At 56.3% G+C, this 17,070-nt stretch overlaps 1 non-coding gene across 1 annotated transcript; it reads right to left on the minus strand.

The window, feature by feature from the left end:
• Positions 1–2,367: 2,367 nt before the first annotated feature.
• On the minus strand, positions 2,368–2,474 carry LOC122684539. Its single transcript, XR_006338082.1, has one exon. It is a non-coding gene; the product is annotated as a U6 spliceosomal RNA (small nuclear RNA).
• Between the last annotated feature and the right edge of the window lie 14,596 nt (positions 2,475–17,070).

Raw genomic sequence — 17,070 nt, forward strand, 5'->3', positions numbered from 1 at the left:
AATAAGGAGCAGAGCTGGATCAATGGAGACCCTTTCATGTAAACATCCAGGGTTGGCTCCAAAAAATAGACGTTTTGCATTTAATCAACAGAAAACCTTTGGTTTGAGCTCATCTCGATCCATGACTGTGGACAGTCCGGAAAGTGGATATTCTGGAATTCAGTCAGAGGCCTTTCCTTCCTTCCTGGCCTTTTCATTTATTCTTTCTGTGGTCAAATGTTAATTGCAGCTAAATCTTGTCTCCCAGACGTCAGCCTGAGCAAGCCGCCAGGCGCCCTGACTCACAAGCAAGTCCCAGAAGGTGAGCTGCTTGCAGAGGGCATCAGCCTCTTCAGATGCGAGTTTGCTGGTCAACCCAGGGCCTTCTGTGCTGGCATATAGGTCCCAGACCATCATGAAATTCTGGCATGGACACAGGTTCCTTCCTTGCCTCACATCTGAGTATTTATGCTGAGTTTGGAAAGTAACCACAGTTTGTTCCAGCAGGAGTCAGCTAGGTCAGCCTCTGCAAGTCGAGATAAAGCCTCTGCCTTGTCCAGAGCGAAGGCTACAGATAACAGCAATCTGGGAGAATGGGTCTGCCTTACACCAGGGGGCCCATGGATCACAACAAGACCCTGAGTGGCTGGAGGACGTCCAGGAACCAGCGGCTGTTCGCTGCTCATTATTGCTTTCCAAAGCCCAGGGTGTGGACACTTGAAATTATAATAGGAACCAACTCTTAACCCATGAGAATCACCCCCTTCTCACCACCCTTCGAATGGACAGGAAAGAAAAGATTCTCAGAAAACAAACGAAAGTGTGAAACCCAGGACTTAGCAATGGCCACGGAATGAGGTGGCTGGTGCCTGACTCTGTGGCACAGCCTACGTTTCACAACTGCTCCGTGGGGAGGCCCCCCAACATAACGTGCTCTCCAAGCTGCAACAAGCCAGTCACGGTATCTTAAACTCCAAAGCTGGAGAAAACGCTGAGTAGTTGATGAGATGAGGTAACAGGCCAGTAAGGAGCGGGAGAGGGTACAGGTGTGTGCACACGTGTGTGCACATGTGTGCACGTGTGTGCCTTCATGCCTAAGGGGAGAGCTGCATTCCCACCTCTCTGCACAGGCCAGCAAGGGTTGTCCTGCTGGGGGACCAGGTAGGGGAAACGGCTGGCGGTGGCCACAGTGCTCACCGTATCCCCACAATGTGCCAGGACAGACAAACCTGGGGTTCCCGTGCGCTTGGAGCCCCAGGGCCGGCCGGCATACACAGGCCCTGGGTGGTCACTCTGCGGAGCAGACGCTCTATACCTGTGAACAGCGGACCAGCTGGCATGTGGTCGCAGTTTGCAGTTTATAAAGAAACTTCATGCATGTGTCTTATCTTCTCGTCACCATGAGGCAGACATGACTCTGTGGGGCTCAGTCGTTATGGGAGACAGAGCACTACATGGAGGGGAGCCAATCTGGGGGTGGCCTAAACTCTCTCGACCTGAGAGGTGAGGTCTACCTGCCTGGTCGGGACAGATTCCAAAAGATTCTGTGGTCAGAGTCTGACCCTGGATGGTCACTCACCCCTTGTCACTTGGCCAGTAAGTAGCAGAGCAAGGGCCCAGCCGCTCACATTCGCTCGTTGGACATTTAGTTGGAATAAGCACTGAGCCCGGTGTGGTGGGCTCAGATGGAGTCCTAGCTGCTGAACCGGGCTTGCGGCTAGAGGCAGGGACAGAGACACGGGCATGACCACAGCCACGTGGGGACCACACGCCCGCCACAGGCTGTTGGGTTGGAGCCCCCAGGGTCTGCAGGAAAGTGGAGTTAGCACCAGGGAGATGTGCAAGGAGGAGGCTTGAGACAGGAGTGTGAGTGCCTGTGACGACGGGGAGCAGGGGAGGGAGCCACGTGGCTGAGAGAGGCCTGGGTGTGTGTGGACATGTGCGTGCAGGTCTGTGCTCTGTAGGGAAAGCTCTCTGGACACTTGCTCTGGCTTAGGAAGTAAACCTCTGAGATGTTTTGGTCTGTTTCTCCTGTCTGGTGCTCGGGGTCTCACGGCTGTTGAGTGTGTCTGTACAACATACACGTTCAGGGAATACGTCCTCAGCCTAGAGTCCTCTTGAGGCCATGTTCTTCTTGTTCTGCTCAGCGCCTGCTGTCTTGATGGTTCTTCTTTGGAAGGGCCAGAGGCATGGAGGCAGTGGATTGCGATTCCTCCTTCACACAAACGTCACCTGCCATTTCTGCGAGGTCAGTCACAACTTGCCAGGTGTGTGGTGGTGTCTCTGAGTGTGTGTCCTGTTTCCATCCTCCTGTTAAATTCTAGGCTTAGCATCTAAAGAGCTGATTTCTTTTTTTTTTTTTCTCTTTTCTCTCTATTTTTTTTTTTCAAAAATATGGAACGCTTCACGAATTTGTGTGTCATCCTTGCGCAGGGGCCATGCTAATCTTCTCTGTATCGTTCCAACTTTAGTATATGTGCTGCCGAAGCGAGCACAAGAGCTGATTTCTTATCCAGCATGCCACACAGCAGTCCCGGAAGGCAGGGCAAACTGAGTACCTCTTGTTTAGACTGAATGACATCATTTCCTGGTTTAAGAAAATTAACTTGGGATTTTAAATTGTAAGTTTGGCTTTGGTAATTAAACACAGGCAAACATTTTGTTCTCGATGTTGGAATTCCCCAGCTATCAGAATGAGAATAATGCCAACAAAATACTTTAAAAAAAGTCATTGACATTTTTCTTCACACACAGATCCCGAAAAGGAACCATTTCCCCATAAGGTCAAGCAGGAATGTCACAATATGTGGACAGACCTGAAATTAGATCCTTCTGGAAATAAACTTGCATGGGTTGAATAAAGTTTTCATATTTTTTCTGCTATAGGTTTCTGGCTCTGTTATCAGAATTGGTAGCTTTCATCAAAAACCTTTGACCTGGTCCAGAGAAAGACATATATATGGATGAACACTGAAAACCTCTACCAATCACTTGGATGCTCATATACACAGAGCATGACAACAGATGTTATTGACAATAGTTTGCTGTCTCATGTCCTCGAATCAGCTGACCTTTGCATGATTTTCTGGCACACAAATCTGCCCAGTATTTTAAGAAGGAGCACATCCCTGCACTGAGGGCTGTGCACTGAGGTCCTGCCTGGCTGAAAAGGAAGTCAATTCAAAAGCTAAGACATGGAAGTAACCTAACTGTCCATGGATAGATGAATGGATAAAAAGAAGTATAAAATGGAATACTACTCAGCCATAAAAATAATGACATTTGCAGCCACATAGATGGGCCTAGAGATTGTCATACCAAGTGAAGTAAGTCAGAGAAAGATAAATGTCGTATGATATGGCTTATATGTGGAATCTAAAAAAAGTGATACATATGAATTAAAAGATAGACTCACAGACACAGAACACAAACTTATGATCACCAGAGGGGACAAGGGGATAAAGTAAGAATCTGGTGGGCACACACACTACCACATGTAAAATAAACAAGCTCCCACTGCATAGCACAGGGAACCGCCGTCAGTGTCTTGTGATAACCTGTAATGGAAAAGAAACTGAAGAGGCATATATGCACACATAATGTATGTATGTCTGAATTACTTTGCTGTGCACTTGAAGCTAGCGTGCTATTGTAAATCAACTATACTTCAATTTAAGAAAAAGAAAAAAAAAGACAAATTATGTGCATAGGCAAATGACACAAACAAAAATACAAGCTTCTCACAAAAAGGGAAATAAGAAACACTCACACCAGAATCAATTCAGTGCTGTCTCCTGCACACGGCAGGTAGGGGGAAGTTGACAATCTGGGATACTAAGTGGCTGCCGGGCAGGCACCGCACCTGTGAGCTCTGCATGTGAGCATCGCCCACTGTGCGCGTCCCCTGGGGCAGCTGGGTGAGGGGGCCATCTCATCAGGTGTGCCTGGGGTCACCTCACTGGGGGTGAGGAGCCGTTCCCATCACGGGAGCTCTACGCTGCCCGCAGATTCTGGGGTTTCACGGATGCATGTTCAGGACACATGTGACCTGCCATGGGCCTGGACTTCAGAGATGGACACCAGGGACCCGACGCCATCAGTCACGACTGCGACACGCAGGGAGGGGGGTGGGGGAGCTTCTGGCCAGAAAACCAAAGGGAAAAGCCTGGCGTTCGTGGCTGTGTCCCCTCGGGCCCTGGGAAGAGCCGTCTCAGCGCCGAGTCAGGGCAGCAGGCTCTCAGACCAGAGCCTCTAATTTCACGGGTCACGGGTTCCAGCTCAGACTTTCTGTTGCAACATCAAATTTATAGCCCCGCAGACCACTCCCCGTCCTGGGAATGCTCCCTCAGCGTAGAGAGCAGGGGGACAGACCACCCTGCCTGACCGGAAAGGCCCCCAGGGGCAGGGTGGCCAGTACAGGCAGGACAACCCACGTCCGGGGGGTGGCTCCTCAGAGGAGCTGGGGTCCTGCCTGACTCAGCCCACGGGGGCCTGGGGGCCTCGGACCCTGAGAATGCTGGGGCTTCACCGGAGCTTAGAGACGGGGCACTTACGTTGGGAGATGGACCACGGTGACCACTCCGCAGTACACGCAGTCGTTACTCTGTACAGTTAAACTAATACGCTAGGTGCAAATACACGAGCACAAATGAAAGACGGGCTTTCCTCTGCTCTTGCTTCAGTTGCTGATGGTTACAGAGATGCCTGAAGCTGGTGCTGCACTCCAGCCCCAGAGCCGCTGTCTATCTGGTCCCGGGGCCCCGAGGCCGCGTCTCTCTGAGGTCACGTGTGAGAATTACCCCGGGATGTACAGGAAGGGAGGTGCGGGGTGGTTTTCACAGAAGAATGCGGCCTCAGTGGTCTTCCAAGCTGGTGATGGTGCACATGGGACGGTGTGGCTGAGCTGTGGCCCGCGGGAGTCGCGCTTAGCGGCTGGTGCCCTGTGTCCCTCAGGGGAGGGCCCGATGGGGACAAGGCTGAGGGGGCCCAGCTCCTGGGTGCATCCCACAGGGCAGAGGCAGGTCTGAGTGCGGCGTGGAGCCTGGGGCCTCGCGGGGAGCAGTGCTGTGTGTCCTCCCGGGCCCCTCGTGGACAGCGGCGTGCTGAGCACTGGGCGCGGGAGGAGGGAGGTGTGGGAGGCTGGGCCCGGGCCCAGGAAGTTTGCTTCCAGCTCGTTCCTCCGCGTCTGTTTAATCTGTCACCAGGGGTCACTGGCTGGGCGGCGGCTCCTCTCCAGCGGCCGTTCCCAGGAAGGTGCCTGGGAAGGAGGAGGAAGACACTTGCAGAGACTCGGTGGGGAGGAAGCGAGGCTGGAGGTGTTCCCAGGCTCGCCGTCCGCCCTGCGGTCAGGGGTCAGGAAATGACTCGCCCTGTGGCGGTTCTGCTCCGGTGACCGCGTCACTGGCCGGCCGGCTATGCCCCAGGAGTGGTCCTGGCAACGTCCTGCCACCTGCAGCAACGCCTCCTCTTGATTTTACTCAGTTAACCTGGGGGAAGGCCGTTTGTCCAACAGGGGTGAGAAGTGTCCTCTTAGATGAAAAAATCAGTTTAAGGTTTAAGGAAACTGACACACACCAGGTAACATTTTAATTTTTCTGAAAACAAAATGCTGATTTCCAGACTTTTCAAGGGAGGGTCAGCCCTGGTGTTATTGGAGCCCCGTCTCTTTCATGCAAAAACCACCGCAGCCACAAGGGTGGGACCCGGCGTCACCTTCACTGAGGGGGACGTGGCCCCTCCAGAGACCACCAGAGCTGGGAACTCCTGGCCTGTGGAGTCTCGTCCACATCTGACTTGGCAATTTTTTTTTCCATACTCACTTTTAAAGGGTTATTCCTATTAGCTTTCACAGAAACAATTCTTTTTTTCTTTTTACATTAATATGTAAAGCAATCTTTTGTATAATTTGTTTTAATTGAAAAAATATTTCATGCCTCTAAAGGTGGTGCCAGTGGCAAAGAACCCACCTTCTAATGGAGGAGACAAAAGAGACAAGGGTTCAATCTCTGAATCAAGAAGATCCCCTGAAGAAGGGCATGGCAAACCCCTCCAGTATTCTTGCCTGGAAAATCCTACGTACAGAGGAGCCTGGTGGGCTACAGTCCATTGGGTTGCAAAGAGTCAGATATGACTGAAGCAACTTAGCAAGTGTCTGACACATAATGGTTAACTTACATAGTTCCAATAGGCATAGACTAGCTTGGGATGGATAGACGCACATAACTCGGTGAACACAGCTTTACATGGCACACAGAACACTAGAGGGATGTCCAAATGAGGGTCCCATAAGACCTCTAGCAAGCCGTGCTGGACCTCATAGAGGAGCCAAAGCGAACACATATGAAAGGAGCAGGCTAGGGGACAGAAGTTAAAGACCTATACATTGTCGTCATCACCACCATCATCACCACCACCACCACCGTCACCATCACTGCCATCATCACCATCATCACCACCATCACTACCACCATCACCGCCATCATCACCATCACCAACATCACCATCACCACCATCACCACCATCATCACCACCATCATCACCATCACCATCACCACCACCATCACCATCACTGCTATCATCACCATCACCACCATCATCACCATCATCACCACCATCACTACCACCATCACCATCACCGCCATCATCACCATCACCATCATCACCATCACCACCATCATCACCATCATCACCATCACCGCCATCATCACCATCATCACCACCATCACTACCACCATCACCATCACCGCCATCATCACCATCACCATCATCACCATCACCACCATCATCACCATCATCACCATCACCACCATCATCACCACCATCATCACCATCACCATCACCACCACCATCACCATCACTGCTATCATCACCATCACCATCATCACCATCACCACCATCATCACCACCATCACTACCACCATCACCATCACCGCCATCATCACCATCACCATCATCACCATCACTGCCATCATCACCATCACCATCATCACCATCACCACCATCATCACCATCATCACCACCATCATCACCATCACCGCCATCATCACCATCATCACCACCATCACTACCACCATCACCATCACCGCCATCATCACCATCACCAACATCACCACCATCACCACCATCATCACCACCATCATCACCATCACCATCACCACCACCATCACTGCTATCATCACCATCACCGCCATCATCACCATCATCACCACCATCACTACCACCATCACCATCACCGCCATCATCACCATCATCACCATCACTGCCATCATCACCATCACCATCATCACCATCACCACCATCATCACCATCATCACCACCATCATCACCATCACCACCATCATCACCATCATCACCACCATCACCGCCATCATCACCATCACCAACATCACCATCACCACCATCACCACCACCATCATCACCATCACCACCACCATCACCATCACTGCTATCATCACCATCACCACCATCATCACCATCATCACCACCATCACTACCACCATCACCATCACCGCCATCATCACCATCACCATCATCACCATCACCACCATCATCACCATCATCACCACCATCATCACCACCATCACCATCACTGCTATCATCACTGTCACCACCATCATCATCACCACAGTCATCACCATCATCACCACCATCATCACTATCATCACCACCACCAACACCACCATCTTCGTCATCATCACCACCATCACCACCATCACTACCACATCATCACCATCATCACCACCATCATACCATCCCCATCATCACCACCACTAACACCACCATCTTCGTCATCATCACCACCATCACCACCATCACTACCACATCATCACCATCATCACCACCATCATACCATCCCCATCATCACCACCACCATCACCACCATAATCACCATCCCCATCATCATCACCACCATCACCATCACTACCATCTTCACCATCATCACCACCATCACCACCATCACCATCACCACCATCTTCACCATCATCACCACCATCTTCACCATCATCACCACCATCACTACCACCATCATCATCACACCACCAACACCACCATCATCACCATCACCAACATTTTGAACATTTATGTTAGGTTCTTTGTTAAACACATTACAGAAACTATCTCCTCAAATCCTCCTGTAACCATATGGCATAGATTGTGTTTATAGCTGCCATTTCAGAGGTGAAACTCGACTTTAGATAAGCCCACCCACAAGTAAGCATAGTGGTGAGGAGTGGAGCTGAAGCGAAGTTGCCCCGTGTGATACAGTCTCTCCCAAGTGCTGCTGTCACATATGAGCTTTGAGGGACTGAATCAAGGAAGTCAGGCACTTTGCCAGCCTGGTCACCCAGCTCTGAGGTGAGGGAGCTGGGCTGGGGGGAAGCCTGGTCTGACCTCAGCACCCACAAGCTCTCCACCTGGCCCCCAGTTCATGTGGCTCCCTGTGGGGGAGGGATTCTCAAGCCCTGAGCTCCTGGAGCGCCCATCTTGCCTCTTAGTGGCTCCTGTGAAAGCTGCCCCTCCCCAGCTCATGCCTGCCCAACTCTGATTCAGCTCAGAATCAGAGCCTGAACTGCCTGATGTGGAAGTGACTGGGGTGGCACTGAGGTTCTGGAAAAGATGCGGGGACGGTTCTGGTGATAGCCACCCTTGGGGAATGGTGAGCCTGGCTCTGTAGTAACATGGTGATGCCTATTACTCATCAAACTTCCTACTCCTTGGAGGTAGATTTTAATTTTACACATGAGAAAGAAGAGAGAAAAGTCACCCCATAGCAGAGCTGGGGTGCACACCCAGAGCTCTCCTATTTCAGCACCTGGGTTTTAGCTGCTGGTTCTGTGACCCAATCCCCTGGCAGGGACCACCACGGGGTCCTCTAGATGCCAGCTGCTATGTGGAAGCCCCTCACAGGAGAGAGGGGACAGGTCTGGACCTGGTTTCTAATTTCCCCATGTGAGGTGTCGAGGATAAGCCTTGTGCTTCCGTAGCAAATGAGCTGGATGTGTCTAACCTCCACCATCCTGTCTCACTCTGCAGAGACCGCCTGTGGGTCCCATCTGTCTGACCAAGGGCCTGAAATGTGAGGCAAAGCCCAAGTCCAGCCTGAGCTCTGAGACGCTGTCTGGGACCTGCTGCCTGATGCCTGCCTGGCCCCCACACCAGGTCCTGCTCCCAGCACCCTACAGCCGCCGCCATCTGACATTTGCTGGGAAGACAGCAAGGCACTCAGCCCCTTGCGATCACTGCCCTCCAGACACTGGAATTATTCTCCACTGATGGCTCTCCTGCCCACCTGTGTCTACACGACCCTCTCCCAGCAGCCTGGCAGAACCTGATGCAGCCACATAGGCCAGTCGGCACCTCGTCCCCCGGCCCACGCCACCTGGTCCTGCCTGCACAAGCTCACACTGCTGTGCATACTCACCCAGGAAACACACACACACACCAACAGGCTGGCACACACGTTCACACCCCCACACACCTCTGCCCTAGAACTTGCTCTCTGAACAGGAATGTAGCTCCTCTTAGCCTTCTCCTAACCCCAGACAGAGGCCCGATTCCAGGCATGCTGTAGTTGTTTCATAGGTCATTGTTCAGCTGAAGTGACTAATATAAGGAGATTATCTTAAATAAGCATTTATAAAGTTAAACATTCAAATGAGCATCTTTCAAAATACTGTTTGGAAAGTCCTTTCTTTGGTCCAGTGACAGTCAAACACTTTTGAAACTCCCTGATCTGTGTGGCAAGGTGCCCAGGATTCGAGTGACGTGTCAGATGCTCAGAAACGGTCAGCAGGCCTGTCCCTGCCGGGGGGTCTTTAGATCCTCTGCTTCCCGTACCTGTTGTCATCCTCGCCTGGGCAGATTTGGTTCTAGGGCCCTGGTCTCATGTCAGCCCTCGTGGAAGCAGAGCCTGGGTGTGCATCCACAGAGCAGTGTCTCTGACTGTCTGCTTCTCAGTGACCGAAGGCATCAGAAAACCAGAGTAGGTGCCGCAGTTCTGGGAGGCCGAGGAAAGGAACGTGGGGCTGCCCGCAGCCGCCCACGGCGAGAGCTGGCATTTCTGGTATGAGTGGCGGCCTGTGGCAGCTTGCCCTACATGGGTGCTGCCATCTGTGGCCACGTGAGCGCTTCCTGCACCCACAACACTATCTCCCAGGCTCGCTGCCCAGGGATCTGCAAGGGCCCGCTGCGTCACCCGCAGACTGCCTCCAGGGTCAGCCAGACCCGGGCCCCCTCCTGGTGGCTTGTGTAGCTTCGGCAGGACGCAGACCCTCGAGGGCCGTAGACCCTGGCTGGTTTTGGCCAGCGGCTGCCCTCGGCTCCTTGACCTTGGGCCTTCCGGTCTTGGCTTCCTCCTCAAAACCAGCCAAGGAGAGAGTGCCTTAGCAAGACAGACATCAGGGCTTATGCAAAGCGATGAGAGAACCGAGCACCCATCTCCGTGGCCACATTCCATGGTGGGCCAGTGTGACATAGCAGGCAGTCACCCTCATCCTTCCTGCTGGTTCGTACCGGCTGCACGCAAATCAGAGGTGAGCACCCCGTCCGGGGGTGCAGACGCTGGCGGGGCGAGGGGGCAGTTCCCGGGGGCATTTAGCCTCCGTCTGCTTCGTGCGCGGTTTCCTTTACTCTTGCCTGTCGGGGGTACTGAGGATGCCCGCTTCCAAGACGCATCCTTAGGAAGTGACAAGAGGTGCGGCTGGGCATTGAGGGCAGTCCCGGGCCGGTCGTGGGGCGGGAGCCGCTTCTGCCATCAGCACTGAGGGCAGCGGGTCCCTGTTCCAGGGCATCTGTGGGGGAGTCCACCCCCGCTCATCGTAGCACCAGCCCCCCGGCCCCTCACTGCAGCGGACTGGGGAGGAGGCTGCAGCTGCGGGCATCAGGGCAGTGTCCCAAACATGCCGGGCCCATCCTTGTGGTCCCGGGCATGGCCAAGTGCCCGGCACCCCCTGCCCCCATAACTCACGCTCTGGTTAGTAGCGCCTCGAATGTGATGAGTACCGCTACTGGGCTGTCTCCGTGATGGTGACAGTGTTTATTCGTGACAGCCAGCAGCAGCGACGTGCACTGGAAAGTCCCAGGCTCCCAGGTGCCTCCTCAGTGCTGCCTGCAAACCTGGGTTACTGAACCCTTCTCTGTGAGTGACCTTCAGGATTGGGTGACCGCCTGGTGGGATGCGGTCATGAGTGGACCTGCCAGCAACGTCTCTGCAGGGGAGGAAAACACCCTCCCCCATGCCTGTTCACACCTCCTGCAGCGAAGAGTTCAGTGGGGAGAGGGGGCCGAGCAGGGCAGGGGGAGGCCAGCTCTGCCCTGGGCATGGGGAACTTCCCCTCGGGGGGCGGTGCTGGCACGGACCCCGCCCGTGTTCTCTCTGCTGCCTTTTTCTTTGCGCTCAGCCCTGTGAGCCCCCCTCTCCGCGCAAAGTCCCCCAGCTCTGCTCCTCGGGGGGGTGCTGGCACAGACTTTCCACCTGTGTTCTTTCTGTTGCCTCTGTCCTTCTCTGCACTCAGCCCTGTGAGCCCCCATCTCTGCTCAGAGTCCCCTGGCTCTGCCCTCGTCCAGTTCCCTCCTCTCCTACCAGAGTGTCTGCCTGAGGAGGGAGCTGAGGATGGCCGGGGGGGACTGGGCACCCGGAGGTTGGTGCCGCTGATCTCGGACATGAGCTTGGGGATGGACGGTGATGGGGGGTGATGGTGACTGAGAGGAGCACACATCTGAGGGCCCGCATGAGGAACCAGGGGGTGGGGTGGCCCGTAGTGAGGTCGGGTGGCCCCTAGTGTGGTCGGGTGGCCCCTAGTGTGGTCGGGTGGTGCGTAGTGAGGTTGGATGGCCCGTAGTGAGGACAGGTGGCCCGTAGTGAGGTCAGGTGGCCCGTAGTGAGGACGGGTGGCCCATAGTGTGGTCGGGTGGCCCGTAGTGAGGATGGGTGGTCAGTAGTGAGGTCAGATGGTCAGAAGTGAGGACGGATGGTCAGTAGTGAGGACGGATGGCCCGTAGTGAGGACGGGTGGGCTGTAGTGAGGACAGGTGGCCCATAGTGAGGTCGGGTGGCCCGTAGTGAGGATGGGTGGTCAGTAGTGAGGTCGGATGGTCAGAAGTGAGGACGGATGGTTAGTAGTGAGGATGGATGGCCCATAATGAGGGTGGATGGTGAGATGAGCCAGCAGCTCTGCAGGTGGCGGCTCTTAGTTGTTATTGGGGTTGAGATTTTATGGCGCAGGAAAGAAGATGGTAGTGTCCGAATGAATGCCCTCCTTGTTTCCGGAGTTTGCCTGTGCTGTAATTTTGGAATTTTATTCCAAAAGCAGCCTGTGTGAGATGCGGAAAGGCAGCTGAAGAGCCTGTGCAAAATGCCAACTACCCCAACAGAGGCAGCCCCCAGGCCATACAGGTGTTTTCCCAAACACTCTCTGGAAGGCCCTGAGTGAGTGAGTGAGCAACCGGGCCGTTCTGCTGACTCTGGGGTGGACACCCCGGCCTGCACTGCGTCCTCCAGCCGCGGCAGCACCTCGTTCCCCTGAGTGCCAGTGGCACTGGGGCTCTGGCGTTCTTTGGAGTTAGGCCCGGTTTGTGCAGTTGGGCGGGCGAGGGCAGCGGGGGCTGCAGTCCTGGGGAGGTTCTCGCCTCCCGCTCCAGGCCTCCTCTGATCCTCTTGGGCTTTGTCTTCTACTCTGAACAAAAGAAAGGCCCCTTGAATGCTCCACTGTGCTTGCAGACCTGGGAGCCAGTGGCAGCCCCTTGGACGGGAGGAAGGGAGCTGCCCAGTGAGGGGGCAGGGTGCCCACTGGACTTAAGCGACTGCACCAGTGACCCGGTGACCACAGGTCTGGGCCAGTACCACACGGCCAGGAGCTTGTGGCTTAACCAGGTGGGCGCTGAGGGGTCTCAGTGCATGGCTGCACTGGGCTGGCCTCTCCCGGCACATGGGCCTGCAGGCCAGCGAGGGGCCTCGTCGGCAGCAAGTGCCCGGCTGGCACCCTGGCCTCGGCGCCCAGCACTTGGACGGTGGGCGGGGTGGGCCTGCTGTTGAAGCCCCGGCCTGTGGACACGTCGAGGAGGTCAAACTTGGTCCTGGTCAGCCTGGGGAGAATGCAGGCAGCCGGCTCCCCTTCCAGTTGAGCTGGGGGTGCCCCCGGGGAGCGAGGGTGCACTCAGGCTGTGCTCTGCCTGGAGACAGTGACCTTGTCCCAGTCCACTTCAGGATTAGGGCCACTGTAGGTGGATGGTGAGCTGAGAGAGCCGTGGGAGAGCTGGGTCGGTGGGTAGGCCCGTTTCCTCCTGGCCCCATCTGGTAATCAGGCTTTGCCCTCAAGCAAAAGTCCGATAATCCTCACAGTGTTTGTCTTGGCAAGCTCGTTTATAGCCGCTGTTACTCACAGCCGTGCTAATCCTGCTACAAGACACGCTGCTGCCTATGGCTGCTTGGAAGCCCTGTGCCCGGAGCCTGGTGGGCGGGTTTTGTTTCCTTGCCAGGGAGAGCACTGTGTCCACAGCGCCTCAGTGACCCGACCCCCCAGGGAGAGGACTGTGTCCACAGCACCCCAGTGACCTGACCCCCCAGGGAGAGCACTGTGTCCACAGCACCCCAGTGACCTGACTCCCCAGGGAGAGCACTGTGTCCACAGGACCTCAGTGACCCAACCCCCCAGGGAGAGCACTGTGTCCACAGCACCCCAGTGACCTGACCCCCCAGGGAGAGGACTGTGTCCACAGCACCCCAGTGACCTGACCCCCCAGGGAGAGCACTGTGTCCACAGGACCTCAGTGACCCAACCCCCCAGGGAGAGGACTGTGTCCACAGCACCCCAGACACCTGACTCCCCAGGGAGAGCACTGTGTCCACAGCACCTCAGTGACCCGACCCCCCAGGGAGAGGACTGTGTTCACAGCACCCCAGTGACCAGGATGGCCTTCAGTAATGGCCTCAATTATCCTCACACTGCAAGTGCTACATGTTAAGAGAGCCTCTCGTATCAATTATTAAATAAATCCAGATAAATGTGAAGTGATTTCTGCTCAGAACACAGCAACCATAATAATAAATTTCCCGTATGTGAGCACCGGAAGCAGCATATTGTAAAGGCAGTTTTGCTTTGTTCCTGGATTGCAATGGGTATGAACACAAGCACATCCATAGGTACACACGTGCATCGTCATGCACTCCTGGCATGGCTGCAGAGGTTGTCTGGAGGCAACCATTCTGGATGCTGTCTGGGTGTTTCGGGTTGGGGGAGGGGCTGTCTCCTGCTCCAGCCGCAGGGAACCCACGTCCTTGCCGTGATGGCACAAAAGCAAGCTTCTCCTCTGCCCTGCTGCTCACTGGAGGAGAACAAAGCCCCCTCAGGCCTGGTGGGTGAGACTCAGGGGCCGAGGCCTGGGGTCCGGCTGGACATTTGGCCCCCGTGCAGACGAGGCGGAGGGCGGAAACTCCACGGCCCAGATGGCAGAGCAGACGAGGCGACCTTTGCACCTCGAGGCTCAAGGGGGCCACCATCGTTTCCCTGGCGGTGCGGGTGCTGGACTGTCTTCTGATAGCCTCCACCCAGGTCCTCCTGCTGAGCCCGGATCTGTCGCAGGATGCGGAGTAGATGCATCTGTGGGCAGGAAGGGGGCGTGGGACGGAGAGCTTCCCGAGAGACGGGGCTGCTCCACCACTTACGGCTTGCTGGGTGCCACCTCCTGGCCCGGCCCTGGGAGCCGTTGTGGGGGAGGGGGGCGTGCTGGCCACAGGAGCCCCCACCTGCTTTCCATGGAAGTGCTGATCAAGGTTAATGATCCACAAATGTCTGGTCTGAGCTTACCCCTCCATACAGCTCCTGGCCTGGCCCTGGGAGCCATGGAGGGGTGTGCGGCCAAGGGAACCCACACCTGCTTTCCGTGGAAGCATTGATCGAGGTTAATGATCCACAAGTGTCTGATCTGAGCTTATCCCCCACACAGCTCTCTGTCCCTGAGAGTTGGTCATCCTTTGGGGGCCGAGCATACCTATGCTTCACCGTCCTCTCTTGGGGGAGCCAGGACCACGCCCAACCTGCTGGGTGAGTGAGCCCACAACCCCCTGTCCCCACAGACTCTGCCCCTCCCTGCCTGGGGCCTGTGGACTCCAAGGTGACCTGGGAGGGAGGGCAGCCTCTGCAGGAGAAGTGGGGTCCGCGCCAGGCTCAGCCGGGCTGGTGCAGGAGCCGGCCACCTCCTGGGGTCTGTGTGGAGGTTCGGGGTGTCACAGGGGGAGAGTAGCACCCTCCTCCCCAGGAGGAGGGCAGGAAAACCCTGACCGTGAACGTCATGCAGGGAGGGCTGTCCTAAGCCCGAAGAGAAGAGAGGGAGCAAATGAAGCAGACACTTCCAGGAGCTGGAGCTGGTCTCCCCCATAAGCATCGTTGGGGCGGCAGGCACGTGAGGACCATGGGAAACCACAGGGCACAGGCCCCCAAGCCAGACAGCAGTGGCCTACTCTCGGGTTAGCCCCCATGGGCGTCACTGACCCCGGAGGGTCGTCCACGCTGGCCCGACTGCAGGCTCGAGGGTTGTCCACGCTGGCCTGACCGCCCCCCAGAGAGTCATCCATACTGGCCTGACCGCCCCTGGAGGGTCGTCCACGCTGGCCTGACCGCCCCACGAGGGTCGTCCACGCTGGCCTGACCGCCCCACGAGGGTCGTCCAGGCTGGCCTGACTGCCCCTGGAGGGTTGTCCACGCTGGCCTGACTGCAGGCTCGAGGGTTATCCACGCTGGCCTGACTGCAGGCTCGAAGGTTATCCACGCTGGCCTGAATGCAGGCTGGAGGGTCGTCCACGCTGGCCTGACCACCCCACGAGGGTCGTCCAGGCTGGCCTGACTGCAGGCTGGAGAGTTGTCCACGCTGGCCTGACTGCAGGCTCGAGGGTTATCCACGCTGGCCTGACTGCAGGCTCGAAGGTTATCCACGCTGGCCTGAATGCAGGCTGGAGGGTCGTTCATGCTGGCCTGACTGCCCCTGGAGGGTTGTCCACACTGGCCTGACCACCCCACGGAGGGTTGTCCACGCTGGCCTGACCACCCCTGGAGGGTCATCCACGCTGGCCTGACTGTCCCTGGAGGGTTGTCCACGCTGGTCTGACCTCCCCTGGAGGGTTGTCCACGCTGGCTTGACTGCAGGCTCAAGGGTTATCCACGCTGGTCTGACCGCCCCCCAGAGAGTCATCCACACTGGCCTGACTGCAGGCTGGAGGGTCGTCCACGCTGGCCTGACTGCCCCTGGAGGGTTGTCCACGCTGGCCTGACTGCAGGCTCGAGGGTTATCCATGCTGGCCTGACTGCAGGCTGGAGGGTCGTCCACGCTGGCCTGACTGCAGGCTGGAGGGTCGTCCACGCTGGCCTGACTGCCCCTCGAGGGTCAACCACGCTGGCCTGACTGCCTCTGGAGGGATGTCCACACTGGCCTGACTACCCCCTGGGGGGTTGTCCACGCTGGCCTGAATGCAGGCTGGAGGGTCGTCCATACTGACCTGACTACCTCATGGAGGGTCATCCACACTGGCCTGACCGCCCCACGAGGGTCGTCCACACTGGCCTACTGCCTCTGGAGTGTCGTCCACACTGGCCTGACCACCCCACGGAGGGTCATCCACGCTGGCCTGACTGCCTCTGGAGGGTCGTCCACACTGGCCTGACTGCAGGCTGGAGGGTCGTCCACGCTGGCCTGACCGCCCCACCGAGGGTTGTCCACACTGGCCTGACCGCCCCTGGAGGGTCATCCATGCTGGCCTGACTGCCCCCTGGAGGGTCGTCCACACTTTTCTGACTGTGCGTCGGTGCAGAGAGGGGGTTGTGTCTGGCTGGAGGGCGGGGCTCGCAGGGTCTGCTCTGTCCCCCCTGTCTCAGGCATCAAACAGCACAGACTGGGGCTTGGCCTCAATGACAGGGTGACTGGGAGTGAGACCCTCCCATGAGGCCTCTCCCTGGGCTCTCAGCCAGCTGGGGGCCCAGCACCTCCAAACCTAGGACGCCCGTCTCTCCCCAAATCAGACTACGCCCCATCACTCAGACAGGCCCATCCCAGTCCATCTTGAAGACTTGTCCTTGCTTGTTAAAATCCCACAGAGCCCCGC

The sequence above is a fragment of the Cervus elaphus genome, chromosome 26 (assembly GCF_910594005.1).
Source record: "Cervus elaphus chromosome 26, mCerEla1.1, whole genome shotgun sequence".
Taxonomy (NCBI): domain Eukaryota; kingdom Metazoa; phylum Chordata; class Mammalia; order Artiodactyla; family Cervidae; genus Cervus; species Cervus elaphus.